Here is a 16,981-nt window from a genome sequence, read left to right as displayed (position 1 = left end):
GGCGCACACTTGCCCCTAACTCCACCTCCAGGGGAACTCATGTGCTCCTCTGACCTCCATGGGTAGTAGACATGTATGTGGCACACATACATACATGCAGCCACTCACGTGTTCTCATAAAACAAACCCTGGAATCAACATAGAACCAATTGGGTGGGTTTTAAGATTATATTGTCTTTGCTTTAAATGCACACTAACAAGATGGACAGTGATTTATTGTTGAGTTCTGCAGACAAATGAAATTAAATGACTACCCTAAAGGCAGGAGGCTGGAAATGATCATTCAGCAAGCGACACTGGCTGTTATGGAATGGCTCAAGAAAAGCTAACTAGAACGCGTTCTTACAGATGAAACGAGATTAAGGATGGGGATAGGGTGCAAACACACTGCTAGAACAGAGAAGAGCTATAGGTGGAATCAGGCTGTGGCAGAGAATATACTGAGCCATCAAGGACCCAAGGATTTAATGGTACTCTGGGATGAAAGAAAAAGATCGGCTCCATTTCAAAGAAAACACACTGTGACCACATGTAATAAGCGGAGCTGCCCCAGCATCTTCTGGAACATCACTGATATAGCACATGCCCTCTCTCTACAGGGGGCGGGTTGGGTTCTAAGGTAAGCCAGCCCTCCTACCTTCTGACCTGGTGTGAATGCCTTAGCAGATCTCACTGAGACTTACTTGCTCCTTTCCAAAGAAATGTGGCAGCAGTCACTCCCTGGCTAGGTTCCATTACAGAAGACCTCATCTGCACTGAAGAGTGGGGAGGAGGGAAAGAAAAAGAGAGGGAAGGAAAGGAGGCAGGATGCAAAGAGGGAGAGGAGGAGGAGAGCAAGTGAGGGAACGCTCACATGTGCCCCTGCACCTAGCAGGCTCCCTTGCTGGCTCTGAAGTAGAAATCGATTTACCTCACCTAGCCGCTGCTGAGACACAGCTCTGGCCCATCCCTTGGCCACATCCCAGTGAAGTCTGGGTTCTAAACACTGACAGATACCCACAGAAACCCTGATTTAGTAAGTGGATATTGATGCAGGCGAACACATCCTCCCTGTAGATGCTTTTGGATGCTGAGAGCATAAGTGGGGAGAGGCGAGGAAGAGGGCCCAGGAGTGTCAGCCCCTTCCTTGCTGATGAGAAACACAACGTTTTGAACCTTCCCCTTCATCCCACCAACCCCAAGAGCTGACATTGAGAAAGCCAACTAGCCTGTCCCTGCTGAAGCCTCTCCCCCTGCTCCCCTTCCCCCTCTGTGTGTGTCCCCTCACACTGAGACTGACAGTACTCCTAGGACTGGATCAGACAGTGCCTTGAAGACACTCACATTTGCTCAGCAGCAGCTGGAGGCCCTCTACATCTGTTCCATATTTCTCTCCTTTCAGCAAGAGTTTTAAATTCATTCATCGGTGACAGGTGACAAGGGCCCTGCTGCACCACCCACTGTCTGGGAAGTGGCCTCTCCAGCACGCACCAGCATGCTGTTCAGCCAACCAGGCCTGAGAAGACAGAGAAGAACCAGTGGGAGACACCGGGCCACACTTGGCTCTGTGTGTGAGGACAGTGGGCTTGTTTCTGCCAAGAGTGTGCTGACCACACAGCCACCAAACAGAAGAGGACCTCAGGTCCTGATGCTCTTACTTAGCTCTGATTTGGGTCTTGTCTCAATAACAAAAGGTTAAACCTTACACAGAGGTAGTGGTGGTAACTGCCTGTAGTGTCTGCACTGAGAGGTGGAGGCAGGAGGATCATGACTTCAGGATAACCGTGGGCTACCTCAAGGCCATTCTGAGATACTTGAGCGTCTATCTCACAAAACAAACACAAACCGCATAAGCACACAGGACACCAGAGCGTCCTTATCGGGGACACAGAGCCCCAAGCTAGGCCCCAGTTATACCCTCCTGCCACAGGGGGTGGGAGGCAAGCCCAGGGAAGAACCACGCCCTGGGGCAGTATTATCAGCCGGGCCAGGGGGACAGCTGCCATGGAAAAGATGCAAGGCTTGCCAATGGTGCCTGCCTGAGGTCTGCTAGGGCTATGTAAGGCCATGAAGCACCCAGGGCACGGCATGCCAAGGCACAGTGCACTTCTCTGCCTCTGACAGGGCCACTCACATCTGTTGTGCAAGTGAACAAGGACAGGGAGCAGGAACTGAAGGGAGGAGGAGAGGGAAGGAAACTGCTGCCTCCTATCTGAGGGAGGAGTGCTCAGTGCCTCAGTGCTGGGGGGGCTTCCTGCCTGGGCCTCTACAGACATTGTGGGCTTTTAGTGGGAGCTTCCCTTAGCTTACTGAAGGCTGGGGTTATGCTGGTGGCAGGAAGACAAAAAGAGACCAAAGACAAGGGGGGAAAGCAAGGAAGGGGCTGTGAGAAGGCTACACAAGCAGCAGAGAATAAGGTGACAGACACTGTGTGCCAGGCCTAACAGCTGCCAAATACAAGGGAAGGCTGTTTGGGGTTTTACTTTTTTTTTTTTTTTTTTTTTTTTGGTTTTTCGAGACAGGGGTTCTCTGTGTAGTCCTGGCTGTCCTGGACTAACTTTGTAGACCAGGCTGGCCTCGAACTCACAGCGATCCACCTGCCTCTGCCTCCCGAGTGCTGGGATTAAAGGCGTGCGCCACCACGCCCAGCCCCTGTTTGGGGTTTTAAAGGGGAGGGATGGGGAGGAGGAGCAAAACCCATCCACTCTCCCATTTAAAAGACTCAGCAAACGCAGTGCTGGGCAGCACTGGGTAGCTCTGACCCTGTCCTCTCTCTGTCCTCTCCCAGGACTCACGAATCCCCCAGGCCCAGCTTCTCAGCTAATGGATCTATTTGCCCTTTCCAGGCTCTTGGCTCTCTAGACACTATTTCTGCCACTGCTTAACACAGAAAGCTAGTCTTCCCTAGTAAGAAGTGGCAGGTCCTGGAAAGGGTTACGTGTGTCCCCAGCAACTAGAATCTAATAGGACACAATTTTGTGAGGGCCTCTCCGTTGTTCCCACAATGCGCTGCTCTCTCACTCACAGCAACCCAACAGGCTCTTGTCTCAACAAAACAAAACAAAACAAAACAAAAAAGAGTTGAAAGCAACCTAGCTGTCTATCTACAGAATATTCGTACAGACACTACAGCCACATAAGCTAGTAGTATTTACATCTAAGAAGGAATGGAGCTTTTAATATGGCTACAGGGAAAGAGCCTAGCAATGTGTATGTTCAAAGGAAGAAAAGGCTGGTGCAGAAGTGGGGTATGTGAACCTAAATGCATCAGCTTTGTGTGGCTATAAAATACACCTGTAAAACACAGAAGAAACTAACAATGGTGACTGCCCTCAGATAGCAAAAAGTGAGTGGAAAACGACAAAGGTGGAAAGGAAACATTTGTGATTTCAGCTTTCCAAACCATGTGAATGAACTGGGTATTGTAATAATAAAAATATATATATATAAAAATACATAGGGCTCAGACACTGTCTTAGAGAGCTAATTCTGCACATGATACTTAGCTACATTCTTAAGTTTGGAGATAGGGCTTGAAAAGAAGGAAGGGGGAATATAGAAATATATAGGAAAGATAGAACAAAAAGTAGATTAATGAATCTTCTCCTCAACTTAATGCTTCAATTGTCACTCACAAAGTTATTTTTAATTCACTGGTATAGAATTTTGTATATAGACGCAAAATAAGTTTAATTCTAGATACAGTGGTATAGAATTCAAATGTAAGATTATTCTTCATACATTATATATATATATATATATATTTCTACTGTAATATGAGGCATTGTACCCATATAACTCAATTATAATACAAGGTTTATTTCCAATACTTTGAAAGTGCTATCGCAGGCTGTTTAGGATAAATAAGTTATGCAAGTTAATTGTTAGTTGATCAAATCATGGTCATGTCAATCACTAGTCTACTTTTATCACAAGAATATGCATCTTAGGTACAGCAGGTAGATGATATGATTCTATAGAAAGATAAGGTAGGATAGATCGATAAGGTCTTCAAACACCCGAGAGACATGCAGAATATGGCATTTTAAGATGTTTTTATTATTTTAAAGATTCACTGACAATGAGACAGGTTAGCTCCTGGCAACACCCAGCCTACCTCAAAGAGGATGATGAGCATCAAAGAACCTCCTTATGGAGATGGCTTCAAATGTGGCAAACAAGCCACTGGACAAAATGTCCTCATTTCTACCACAGACAGAATTCTGCCTAAGAAAGGGCAAGCAAGCTTAGATGCAGGCAGAGTCTATGGCCAAACTCTGCCAAGACAGGGTAAGCAAGTCCTCAATAGTTCCTACCAAACAAATATGTCTGTCAGATATATTGGGCCAGAAAGCCGAAGGTGATGCTCCAATGTTATAGAGAGTTTTGGGTGACTATTCAGTTAGAAAACTGTCTCTGTCACCTTTTCATTTTGGAAGCTGCTGACATGCACTTCCAGTTTACTTAGGTAATTAGGTTTATTCTTTCTCAAGTCTCTGATAGAGTTGAAGATCATTAGTTTTACAATGAAGCTTAGTTGTTTAGGGGTTAAGATGTGTTTAGGTCTAGATAGATGTTTTAAGTTGATAATGACAAGATGCGATGAAGATTGATTTATATTCAGAATTTTAGATGCAGTAAGATAGGAAAGATGTTTTCTTCAAGGCTGTCAAATACAAATACAAACACTAAGAATGTAACAATTATATAATTCCTGATTGTGTCATGGTTCTTCTTGCTATAGGTAGTTTATTGTATATATGTGTAGTAATATAAATGTATATGTAAAAAATGTTTAATTAATAAAATACTTTAAAAACACCACTACCACCACCACACACACAACAATAAGAATTAGATTATGGGAAAAACTGAGCCATTTCTTCACTGCTGATCTTTTTTTGGGGGGTGGGGGAAGGGCTTTATAACCAAACATCTGTTTTAACTTCCATCCTGTTGGGGGTCACAGGTGTGTATCACTATGTTCAGCTCTGTTTCATTTTATCTCATTTCTTTTTGCTTTCTGGAAACAGTGCCTCACCTCACTCTGTAACCTGAGCCACCCTAGAACTCACTATGTAGTCTAGCTGGCCTCAAAGGAAGTTCTCCTCCTGCCTTGGCCTCCCAAGTGTTGAGATTGCAGATAGGAGTTGCCATATCCACCTTGCTTCTCCACTTAAGATGATGGTCTTATCCATCTCTTCTATCATTGTTTTGACAAACAAAATAATTCTAAAATAGTGTGATGGCTACTCCTGGTTGTCAACTTGACTATATCTGGGATGAACTACAATCCAGAAATGGAGAGCACACCTATGAGAGATTTTCTGCTCAGTTTAAAGTGGGTGAATCCACTTCTGGGGTGGGAAGACACACACCTTTGATTCAAATCTTGAGTCAGATTATACCTGTAATCTGGATCATACGTCCTGCTGGAAATCTGTAGAAGGACACAGAAGAAGAAAGCTATCTTTGCCTGCTCTTCCTCGCCAGCACATCCATTCCTTCACTGGCATTGGAGCCTACTCTTTCAGGATTCTAGCTTGTACAGAAAACTAGCTGAGATATCCAGCCTTGTGGGACAGAGAAACTACTAGATTCTTGGACTTTCTGTTTACAGCTAACCATTGTTGGATTAGCTGGACCGCAGCCTATAAATCATTCCAATAAATCTCATATGCATGTGTGCGCATAACACACACACACACACACACACACACACACACACACACAGAGAGAGAGAGAGAGAGAGAGAGAGAGAGAGAGAGAGAGAGAGAGAGATATTCATTCCATAAATTCTATGACTCTAGAGAACCCTGACTAATAAACACACCAAAATAGGTAATCAGACAGCAAGGATATGGGGAAAGGGTTACTAAAACAAACAAACAAAAAATAAATTACTGACTGGAAAATCAGTTCCTGAATTGCTCAGAATTGAGTGTACTGGCAGCTTACTAGGTTCTGAAAAGAACAAAGAGGTTGAAATTTTAGGGGAAAATCCATTTATTTCAAGAAAGGAATGCTTGGTTTGTGTACTAATTATTTTTAGATTAATTCTTGGTTGGGAGAAAGGATACAAAAATGTCCTGCATCCTGCAAAACAGGTTGCAGTGTTAATTCAAAACACACGTGAGAAAACAGGGGCAGGTTGTGAGTGGGGAGGGTGCCACCTTCCTGGGGGCTTTGTGGTTCTTTTCCTCTCCTTGGAGGAAGTGAGTTGGAATTCAACTTCCCCTTTCTGACTTGGCTAGAAGTCAGAGAGAGCCTGGCTCCAGTCATTTAAAGGCATCCCAGCTCACACCCGCCCTCCCTGGCCCAATCTGTACTGGGGATGCGCCCCAGAACTAGGCATATATGTCCAGACTTTCAATCACCAAGCTACATCCCCAGCCCCAAATTCTGATCCTATCTTCCTTTTGCCCCAGTCCTCCCCTAGCACCAAGCAACAGCACTGCCATCTGCACTAGAAAACAAAACTACTGCTGTTCTGTTGTTCTTTCCTGTATGAATCAAGCCTTAAGGATCATGGTGGGATAACCTCCCTCCACCTTGCTCCTGCCCTGAGCATCTTCTACCACCAACCAGGAGGAGAAAGTAGTAACTTATCGGTCTCTCCACTGCATTCAGACTCCTGGACTGCACTGGCCCCTGGGCTCTCCTCCTTGGGAGGGATGGAGGCTACCTGCAACATGTTTCTGCATGTTCCGAGGAGATCAACTGGAGGTGAAGCCAGCAGGGTGAAAGAGCAGGAAACCTACTGGAACACTAATCTTAGCGACCTCAAGGATTCATTTCATTGTAATGAAAAAGAGATTAGCCTGCTCTGCTCTGGGGCTCTTGGCTACTAAGCACAAAGTACAAGGACACAGAACTTGACTTCTTCTCTAGGGAGGAATTAGAGAACCAGATTTCTTGAAAGATGAAATGCGGAGCCAGAAGGGTAGAGGGGGGCCCATGTGTACTCTACAGAGCAAGGGCCTCACGGGGGCGAAGGCCTCCCAGGAGCCTCCCCAAGGTGCATGAGCTGTGGCGGTAACCCTCCTACAGGGGACCGCACTCATTAATTCCCCGACAGTTCCATTTCACACTCCCCTATAAACAGGTTCACAGACTTGTCCCTGAAAAGGCTTTCTGTTCAAACATAGCTATGTTTTCACTTGCTAATGACTAGCCAACTTTGGTATCAGGAAACTTAAGCGTCCCTACAAAGCAGTTTCTCAGGCCGGTCCTTTTGCAATCCTGGCAGAGGGTGGGGTGGCTTCTCTAAGGAAAGAATTTCAAAATTCACAGAGAAGAATTTTGGTGTTAGACATTCAACACTAAACTTAAGGGGGGAAAAATGCAAGACCAGCGAACAGCCTGGTGGAGGCAACCCAAAGGGCATGCTTTTCATATTTCTGGCCTGTTGTACTCCACCCATGAGAAGATAAGATGCCTTTTCTATCTTTAGAGTCTTATCTTCTGCCCAGGGTCCCTAAACTGAGGACAGAACCGCCTCTTGCAAAACTGTGAGTTTCTATGAGGCACAGGGTCCCAGCTGCTGAGCTCTATCCTGCAAATGCTTGCCAGCCAGACTGGCCGGCTCTGCTTTATAGACCCACTCAGAAAGTCTGATACACCCACCTTCAATTATTTATACATGGACGTCTCACTTATGATTAAACAAGAGCTTGTGTTGACTTTCCTTTTACAACCCCAATTATACAGGACCCACAAACACCACGTGAAAGACTCTCACTGCTAATTTATGTAGACTCCTTACACTTACAGAATTTAATTGCACTATTTGAAAGATTTTTTTAAAAGCAAAACTAAATGACAGGACGCCCACCTCCCAAGGTACCAACACTTATGAAGAGAGCCTATTAGGGCATTTTTCCTTATAAAAGTGAGTTACAAGGGCAGACTATATGGACATTGATTCCCAACAGTTATAACAAGGCAGGCTGAGGGCAAGTTCTCTCACGCCTGGCTCATTTTGCTTGACTGGTTTTACGGGGACTTAGCCTCAGTGCTGGCCAGAAGCACCCAGCAGGCATTCTAGGATTGATGGGTCGAAATCCAACAAGGCTATTACTGTGAACTGCTCACATGCTCCACAACTACTGGAGCCAGCTTGGCCAGTGCCATGATACAAAGACAACAGCAATATAGAAAGTGACTTTAACTCTCTTGTTTTCAGTGCTGTTTGATCATTCCAATTTTGCTCAAAAGCCAGGATCTCCCAAGACTACTTAGGTCCTCAAATGGTAGAGTGAAGCAAACTGCGCTAACATTTACATCAGCAGTTGCCTGGGCCGAAAGTTAGTTCTGACAATAGGAACCTAGAAGTCCAGATTGTGGACTCTTCAGAGTGCTGAAGACAGGCAAATCTCTACTCCTTTGCTGATTTATCCTCAAACTGTGCATTCTGAATTCTGTTCCTCCTTTGTGGTCACAAAAAGGACAGGTAGGGGGATCTCCAAGCTATTTCCCCATCTTATTAGGACTGGCTATAATGACCCATGCTCCCTGGATGGGTTAAAACACAGGTTTCTGTACATTAATCTGCAGCAGATAGTGTCAAACACATTTATAGAAGACTTCCCTATGCTAATTATACACTTGTCTACATTATATACACATATTTGAATGAATGAATGAATGAATGAATGAATGAATGAATGCATACTCTACCTAAGCTGAAAACTCTTCTGTGAGCACACACTGGGTCTGTCACCTACAACAATCACACAGCACACTGCGAACTTCAAATTTTGAAATAATCAATCCATAACCAATTCGATTTTTCCATCACAAGAGACAGGTTGATGGATGCCAAGAAAGCAAGTCACAGTGCAAGTTTACTCTGCAGATGAGGCCAATCTGAAATGCTTGGCTCTCTAAAGAATTTACCCACGTAATAGTTAACAGGCAAACTGTTTGCCGAGCAATGTTTAGAACACACCATCTAGGACACAGTCTGGGATTAAGCCCATGCTCCTGGTCAATCCACAGGAGTCAGAAGTTCTCCTACATCTGTGCCATTAATCAGATAACATGATACCTACCAACCAAAACTCTCTCTCTCCCAAAGTCCCGCAGCACCAGCGAAAAGGATGCAGGGAGACCGCTATAGCAATGAGCAGCAGACACTGACTTGACCTTGTCAGACACCCACATTGGGTGGAGAAGGTCTTCCATATTCACCCTTCCAGCCCTAACTCACCACAAGTTCTTAGTGTTTTCGCTATTATGAAAAATAATCTCAAACGGAATTTGACTTTGTGTTTAAGGTCAAAAGATTAAAAATTTAAAGCAACAAGAAAACCTCTGAGCCGCAAGGAAAAAAAACAAACAAACATCCTGTTCTTAGAAAATACCCAGTGTTGTTAATTCTTTTCCCAGAGGAAGTGCATGCACGTGACAGCACGCAGTATCAGGGCTCCGCTGACTGTGGGCAATAGCTCCCTCCTTCGCTGTTCACACTTTATTCCCTCCTGACTACCGTGTCCCTGTGGAATGTCCTCTTTACCTTCTCACCATCAAGCACAATTCAAAACATCCTCTGAGACCGGCTTCGGAGTCACTTCCTTCCTAGAGGAAGTTTTCTCTAACTCACCTCACGTAGTCCTTCCTCACTGCTGTGTGGCTTCGGGGTTTTCTTGGGGCTTGTGTAGAACTTACATCATTTGTTATTTTCCTGTTTTCTGGCTTTGTGATGTTTGTGCCCATCTCAAAAACAGGTGAGCCATAGTGTTGAGCCTTTTAATATGCTAGCCACTAACACAATTCCCTCAGATTTCACTATACAAGCTTTGTTTTCTTTCTGTCCATCTCTTGTCAGAAGCCTATAGTAGGTGAGCCCTTTACCCACTTGGGTAAAATAAATAAATAAAGTTTTGTTGGAGCATACAGTGGTGAACGGGCACTTGTTTTTGTATTCTCCATAGCTCAGCATTTCTCCACAGGGTAGTTTTGCACCCGCAGCAAGTAACATAACAAATGTCTGAAGGGATTTTTGATCCTGTGACTTTAGGTGGAAAGGACTGGTTAGTGGCACCTCATGGACACAGGACAAGCATGCTGCTGGACACCTTCCAACTCCTAGAACAGACTCTCAAAGGAATAGCGACCAGACCTCAAGTCTCAGTAGACTGATGCTGAGAGACCGAAGCAGAGTCCCTACTGCCTTACATGGCCATACTTGATATCTGGCAGAGACTGCATGTGGCCCTCAAAGTGTCAAATAGGACCTTCCTGAAGAGGTCTGAACCCTGGCTTTGGATGCCTGCATCTCTACAGGGCTTTATTGCCCACCCCATCCCCAATCACACCCTGCACATGACTTCAACCACCACTTCTAACGATAACCTCCAGAGGAGAGCTTCAGCTCGCTCAGACGTACTGAACTCTAGACCAGAGTCACTCGAAGCGGTCCCTGGGCCAGGCCAGTCTACAGCTGAAGAAATCCAAACTAGGCTATTAGAAACTTTTGATGTTACCATAGCAACCAAACCTTCGCTGTCTCTTTTCACTGAAGTGGTTGCTGATAAGTCTGTTGAACTTGCTGTGGGGGCCCAAGCTATATATTTCACTGTGCACAGTAAGTGGTATCATTCTACCACAGACTGAAAAGTGAAATCAATCAGCAAAATAATGGCTCTTCTCAGAGTTAGAAAGCGCTGGATTTCTCTCCTGCAGTCTGCGGTGTTCCATCCCCTCACCCTCCCATTCCCCCTCTCACACACACACCACCCCGCTTTGCTTTCCTCACAAAGTCCATCTTTCCTCCCTCTGACTACCCTAGCCAGGGATCCTGTGCTTTCTGCTCTTTCGTAAATGGCAAAACCCAGCTGCTGCTGCTCTCAGCCTCTCCCCAGCCTCACTCTCCTGTCACTGATCTCTCCTCTCATTTGCCTCCACAGCCACTCAGTTATGCTTTCTTCTCCCTTCCTCTTTATCTTCTTACCTAGAATCCACCCATAGTCTTAAAAGCCTTCAGGGGCAGGCCCACCCTTACAGCCTGGAGGCAGGAGAGCGCGTGAGCACAGGCAGCCTGAGGAGCTGCCCAGCCCTGCAGCAGTTCTCCTTCCCAGTTGCCAAGGCCTCTGGAGTGCCTTACTTCATGTGTGCATCTGACATCTACCAACTACCACACTGTGTTGTAGTTACTGCTGCCCTGCCCATCACCCCTGTCATCTATGAGAATGAACTATTTCATTCATAGAAGGAACTAAAGACAGCAAGTACGTGTGACTGGTGTTTAAAGTGGAGATGACTTCTACCCATGACCGCAAAGTATAACCAAGCAGTTTAAAGTATAAACAAGAGTTAAGATGACCTTGGACCTTTCAAGTCTTCTGAATACATTCCAGTCCAACTTAAAGAGTGAGATTCTGGAGAAGCAGTGAGCCCGCTCTGCTGACCTCTCCTCTTAAAAGGAAGAGAATGCAGGAGAACTTGGTTCCTGTAGCCTAGCAGTCCATGAGGAAATCTCAGGGATCTACAATGGGCATTCTGTAGGAAAGAGAAGCCCCAGTGGAGCAGGCAACTGGCACAGAAAGGACTCCATTTGAGAACAGATTTTTTAAGGCTTAAGGAGGACGGAATTTCCTAAGGCCCAGCAAATACCTGTCTCCCTCTGGTCACTCTGGAAAACGGTAAAGAGTAACCTTAAGACATACACAGATAATCTATTTTCAAAAAGGTATGAGACTCCTTGTGGATTGTCGCATCTATTTTTAGTGAAATTGAGATCTGAGCATTGAAGAAACAGGGCCTAGCAGGCACCGGCAGGTCCACTTAGTACCTCGGTTGCTTTGCTTGTTTGGTGAGAGCTGCTAGCTCGGACGATTGGGTATGAAGCTGACTTTGTCAAAGCCTGAGGAAAATCCTGATGAGAGGACAAGTGACTCTAAGGACATTAATAGCTACACTTACCTCTAGACAGAAGAGACCCACAGGGACCCTCTGTGTGCCAGTGACAGACCAGGGCAGACTTAAATAGGGGCAGGATGAAGTCAGCAGGAATCAGATGAATAAGGAGAAAGTCCTGCATTTGGGTTAAAGCTAATTATATAATCACGTAAGCACAGAATGAGGCAGGATGTGGCTGGCAGATCTTATAAAACCAGACCTGGGCTTTTTAGCTTACCACAAGCTTACTTGTGAGCTGACATTTTGAGGTGGTGGCTGAAAAAGCGAAAGCCCCAGGAGGCTCCTTGCACAGATCCCAGCCAGTACGAGACCTTTCCATATCCTGCTCTGCTGGGACCTGTCTGGGGACTCTGTGTTACATCATAACACTTCCTACCAGGGTATGCCATTTCTGTTCCCTTTCCTGGCATCATGGTGCTAATGAGTGCTAGTTGACTTCCTCTTGAGACTTGAGTTTCCTGTTCTGCAAGCGAAATATCTATCTTCTCAGGGCACGGAGAGCCTGGCAGATGGCTGGTAGGCGATGGGCCCTGATCCAAGGGACAGGTGGCTATTAGTGACAATGACTCTGAAAACTAGATCTGCATGAGATGGGCTTTGGAAACTCACCATGGGAGGGTCATATTAGTCTGGGTTCTCTGGAGGAACAGAATTTACATAAGGACTATAGAGGGATTTATTAGAATGCTTTACAGGCTATGGTCTAGCTAGCCCACCAATGGCTATCTACCAACAGAAGGTCTAAGAATCAATCCACTAGTTGTTCAGCCTACAAGGCTGGCTGGCTCAGCTGGTCTTCAGTACACACCAGAATCCTGAAGAAGTCAGCTCTAATGCCAGTGAAGGAATGGAATGGACTTGCCAGGGACAGAGGGCAGACAAGAGAGCAAGCTTTCTTCTTGCAAGTCCTTTTCATAGATTGCCATCGGAAGGTGTGGCCTAGACTAAAGGTGTATCTTCCCACCTCAAAAGATCTGGATTAGCAATGGGTCTTCTTACCTTAAATGATTTAAGTAAGAAAAAAAAATCCCTCACCGGTGTGCCCAGCTGCTTGAGTTTTAGTTAATTCCAGATATCATCAGGATGGCACTCAGAACAGTCACCACAGACAATTCTTCCAACTGTATTTCTTTTAGACATTAGGACCTGGCCACCTAAGTGATTGTTTTAACTAAAGTGTAAAGTCTTCCAGACAATGTGGCTCCAAAAGCCAAACTTCCCACTCAAAACACAGCTGAACATGATGCAATCTCTGTTTTGACTTGTACACAGCAGCTGAGACCCAACTGGGTGTGCCCTTCCAGGCTGGTGGCAGCAATCACCTCCCCCTGGATGAGCCACTCGGGTTAAGGCATCCTTCACGAAGGATCTAGGATAAAGCCCAGCAGCATGAGCACTGCTCTTACCACCACACCCTAACTCAGCATGCTGGGAAGACATGTCATTCTGAAGACATCTGAAACTGAGGAAACCATGTCTAGTTTAGTGCTGTGTCTACCTAAAGGGAGCCATGTGGTCCCAGCTTCTGTGTACAATCACCTAGCCCAAGGCTCGTCACTCACATATTCATCAACAACCAACATCCACCAAAGAACTGTGAAGTACCAGAAGCTGTTCCATGGGAGGAGGCCATAGCAGTGATTCTCACCATGTGGAGAAAGACAGTAAGTGAGCATGGGTTGTAGGATATGGAGGTCAGCGATAGTGGCAGAAAATCCATGCGCCCTGGTGATCTCAGTGGACACCCAGCATCACAGCCATCCCCAGGGCAGAAGAAACTTCTGTGCAGATTGCTACTGCTCAGTTGTACTCTGGAAAATGTCCTGGTGTAGACTCCCCTAATTTCTATAGTACTCTTGGATTGGGTGACCACCAGGCCACTTCCCCTTGAATTTTAATGTTCTATATATAGTCAAGAAGAAGCTAGGCAAGTGATAATGACTTCATACTTAACAATTTACAAGATGCTAGAGGAAGAATTAGCTGGTACAGCTAGGACTAAATTGTCCACTGGATAGTTCATTGGGTAGATTCTAATCATAAGATGCTTAGACCAAGTAGGTTCAGTCTCTGCCCTCCAGATAGCTTAGGCCTAAATTACTGATATGACGGTTAATGCTTGTAATCTCAGCACTCAGGAAATGAAGAAAGGGGCCTGAGAGTTAAGCCAACCTGGGATACATGGACTCTCAAAGATAGATAGATAGATAGATAGATAGATAGATAGATAGATAGATAGTTATAAAAAAGCATTCTAAACACAGTAAGGAAGGGCCACATAGAATAAAGCACAGGACACTGTGACATGCCCCAGACAAGGAACAAGAATGAGAATTACAGGAATTTAGAGCTGGCTGCCTCCCCCACTTCTTCAGACAAGAATAGAAGCCAGCTCAAGAAGGGGAGGTATCTGCCTTGTGAACAGTTGATCACCCCAAAATGTATGGCCTCCTCCCCTGCTGGGATAAAAAAGGAAAAACAACACTTTCAGCCTGAACTGAGCCTAAGGGGGGAAAAAAAACCTAATTAGTAGGGTAAAAAATCAAGTACAATCTCAAATGACTAAACCACATTTCAACAAAAATGTGTTTGTGCTTTAAAGATGAGTGTAGCCTAAATGCTGGTGATATATTTGGATACTACAGGTCTTTCTCAACTAGACGCATGACAGAGGAACATATCGTTGGCAAGATGTGTCTATAAATACAACCTGCAGGATGTCACCAGAGCAAGACAGATTCCCAAGTGTGTAAGCTGTCCAAACAGAAGCCTGCCTTTGAAGTCCCTGCCTTCCAGCCCGCTCTGGCTCCTTAGGCGAGAACTGCACTGCTGTTTTCCAAGCCAAGGCCACTCTCTATTATTAGCAGGTTAGGCTAGCTGATAAGCCACATGGATCCTGGCTTATTGAAATCTAGAGTTAGGGATGATTTGAGCTCTCTAACACGAAATCCTGTTAGAGATGAGAAACAAGGTCCTAGAGACCAGAATCACACCATTCAGATCGACATCAAGATACCAACCTATGCTTTCAGATCTAGTCCTTGCTACCTTCTGACTGTCCCCAGGTAATTCTGGGTTGGTTTTATCAAGCAGAACCACCATTGATTTCCAGCATCTCTTTCATGCTCTTCCAGCCCTGTTTATGTATGGCCTGCAGCTCAGCAGGCTGCGGGGCACAGAGACATAAGTCGTCTGTGCAACTGTGGCTCGGTGCTCCCCAGAGTGAGCTTGCTACCTAAGTAGTCCTGCTGTCGCTGCAAAACAATCTGAGACACAGTAGATGCTCTCCCCACAGGGAGAGTCACTTTCCACAGCGTAGTGGTAATCTGCAAGGATGTCATCAAACTGGCTTCTCACAGACCCTACCTGGTCTCAGTCTTTGGGGATGCTTTAGGTATCACCCCACTGGGTCACTGCAGTAATGTGACCAACGCAGCACTTTAATACAGAGGCAACGGCTACAAGACTAATCCTAACTAATCACTAAAAATCTTTTGCTTTTAAATTCCCTACCCTCGAATTCTACTGTGAACCAATCATTTATACAAGCAGTAATGAACACACAAAGCTGAGTGAGGCTTATCAGCTCACATACACAGTTTGGCTACTTAGAAGTGGGTGGGGTAGAGCTGCTTTGTACCATGGTACTTGCCTACAGTTCTAGCATTCTAGCATTCAGGAGACTGAGGCAGAAGGATCAGGAGTTCAAGGTCAACCTAGGTTATAGAAGCCCTGTCTCAAAGACAAGAAAAAACACACAAACCACAACAAAATTACTATCATTTTAATGTCTGTTTCCTATTACAAAGGTATACCGTCAGATTAAAAGCTGCTTTTTCACCAGAGAGAGAGCTGCCATATTCAGTCTGCTACCACTCCACTATAAAAGTCGTTGAAGAGATTGATCTACATTCAGAATTTTAGACGCACCAAGAAAGGAAAATGTTTTCTTCAAGGCTGTCAAATTAAAAATAGCCAAAACACTAAGAATATAACATTTATATAATTCCTGATTGTGTAATGGTAGTTTATTGTATATACATGTAATAATATACATGTATATGTAAAAATTTTTTTAAATGTTTAATTAATTTTTAAAAAAGCCGTTGAAGTGCATCAAGGCAAAAGGAAACTTTTTTTTTTTTTTTGGTTTCTCAACACAGGGTTTCTCTGTGTAGCCTTGGCTGTCCTGGACTTGCTTTGTAGACTCGGCTGGCCTTGAACTCACAGTGATTCACCTGCTGCTGTCTCCGAGTGCTGGGATTACAGGTGCGTGCTACCATGTCCAGCTAAGGAAACTTTTTTAAGTGGGAGGGGGGAGAAACAACCCCCCAAAACATCCCTGATTAATTGTGAATTGTTGTAGATTTGGCTAGTTACTTGTCAGAGTTTGTAGGGTGTTGTTTTGTTTTGTCATCTTTAAAGGAAGGGGGTAGAAGAAGAGAAAATTCCAGATCAAGCTGGAGAGCTCCAACTCTAAAAGCTGTCCCTTTAGTCCCATGGCAAACGTGAGTCACTTCCAGAGCCTGTCCTGGGGTCTGAGCAGCAGCCTTCACAGCTGAGCAGAAGCAGGGGGCCGGTGGATTGGCCAGGGCAAGCGCGTCTAGCTTGTAAGGCCTCTTAGCTCTATCTTTCATAGCAGATGTTTATCTAGCAGCATCCATGGCATGTGCACCACTGTCACAGGCCCCTTTCTGCAAAGGTCAGAGTTCAGGGCCTTCCTTCCCAAGCTCCTGTGGTTCCTGACTTCCCTGGAACTCTCAGGGTAGTATTATTACCCAACAGGCACAGAATATCCACTGGCTGTCAGGGGCCTCGAAAGGCAGACCTCCTGGATGTAATGACGTAACAGACATGGTTACTTAGCCCTCCTTCCGCTCACTGATCCAAGGAGACATCCTACTTGGGGGCTGTACTCACTCCTGGATACTGGAATGCCTAGTCTCCAGCTGGGGCATAGCTTTCTCCCTTCAGAGTTCCATACTTTCACCTAGTGAATCTAACTGCTTAGACCAACTCTAGCAGTTTCATGCTAACTAGGCTGGAGAAGAACAAGGTCTCCATATACAAGGCCGAGCTT

The sequence above is a fragment of the Acomys russatus genome, chromosome 1 (genome assembly GCF_903995435.1).
Source record: "Acomys russatus chromosome 1, mAcoRus1.1, whole genome shotgun sequence".
Classification (NCBI taxonomy): Eukaryota; Metazoa; Chordata; class Mammalia; order Rodentia; family Muridae; genus Acomys; species Acomys russatus.
The sequence above is the reverse complement of the archived record's forward strand: the minus strand, read 5'-3'. Positions refer to the sequence as shown.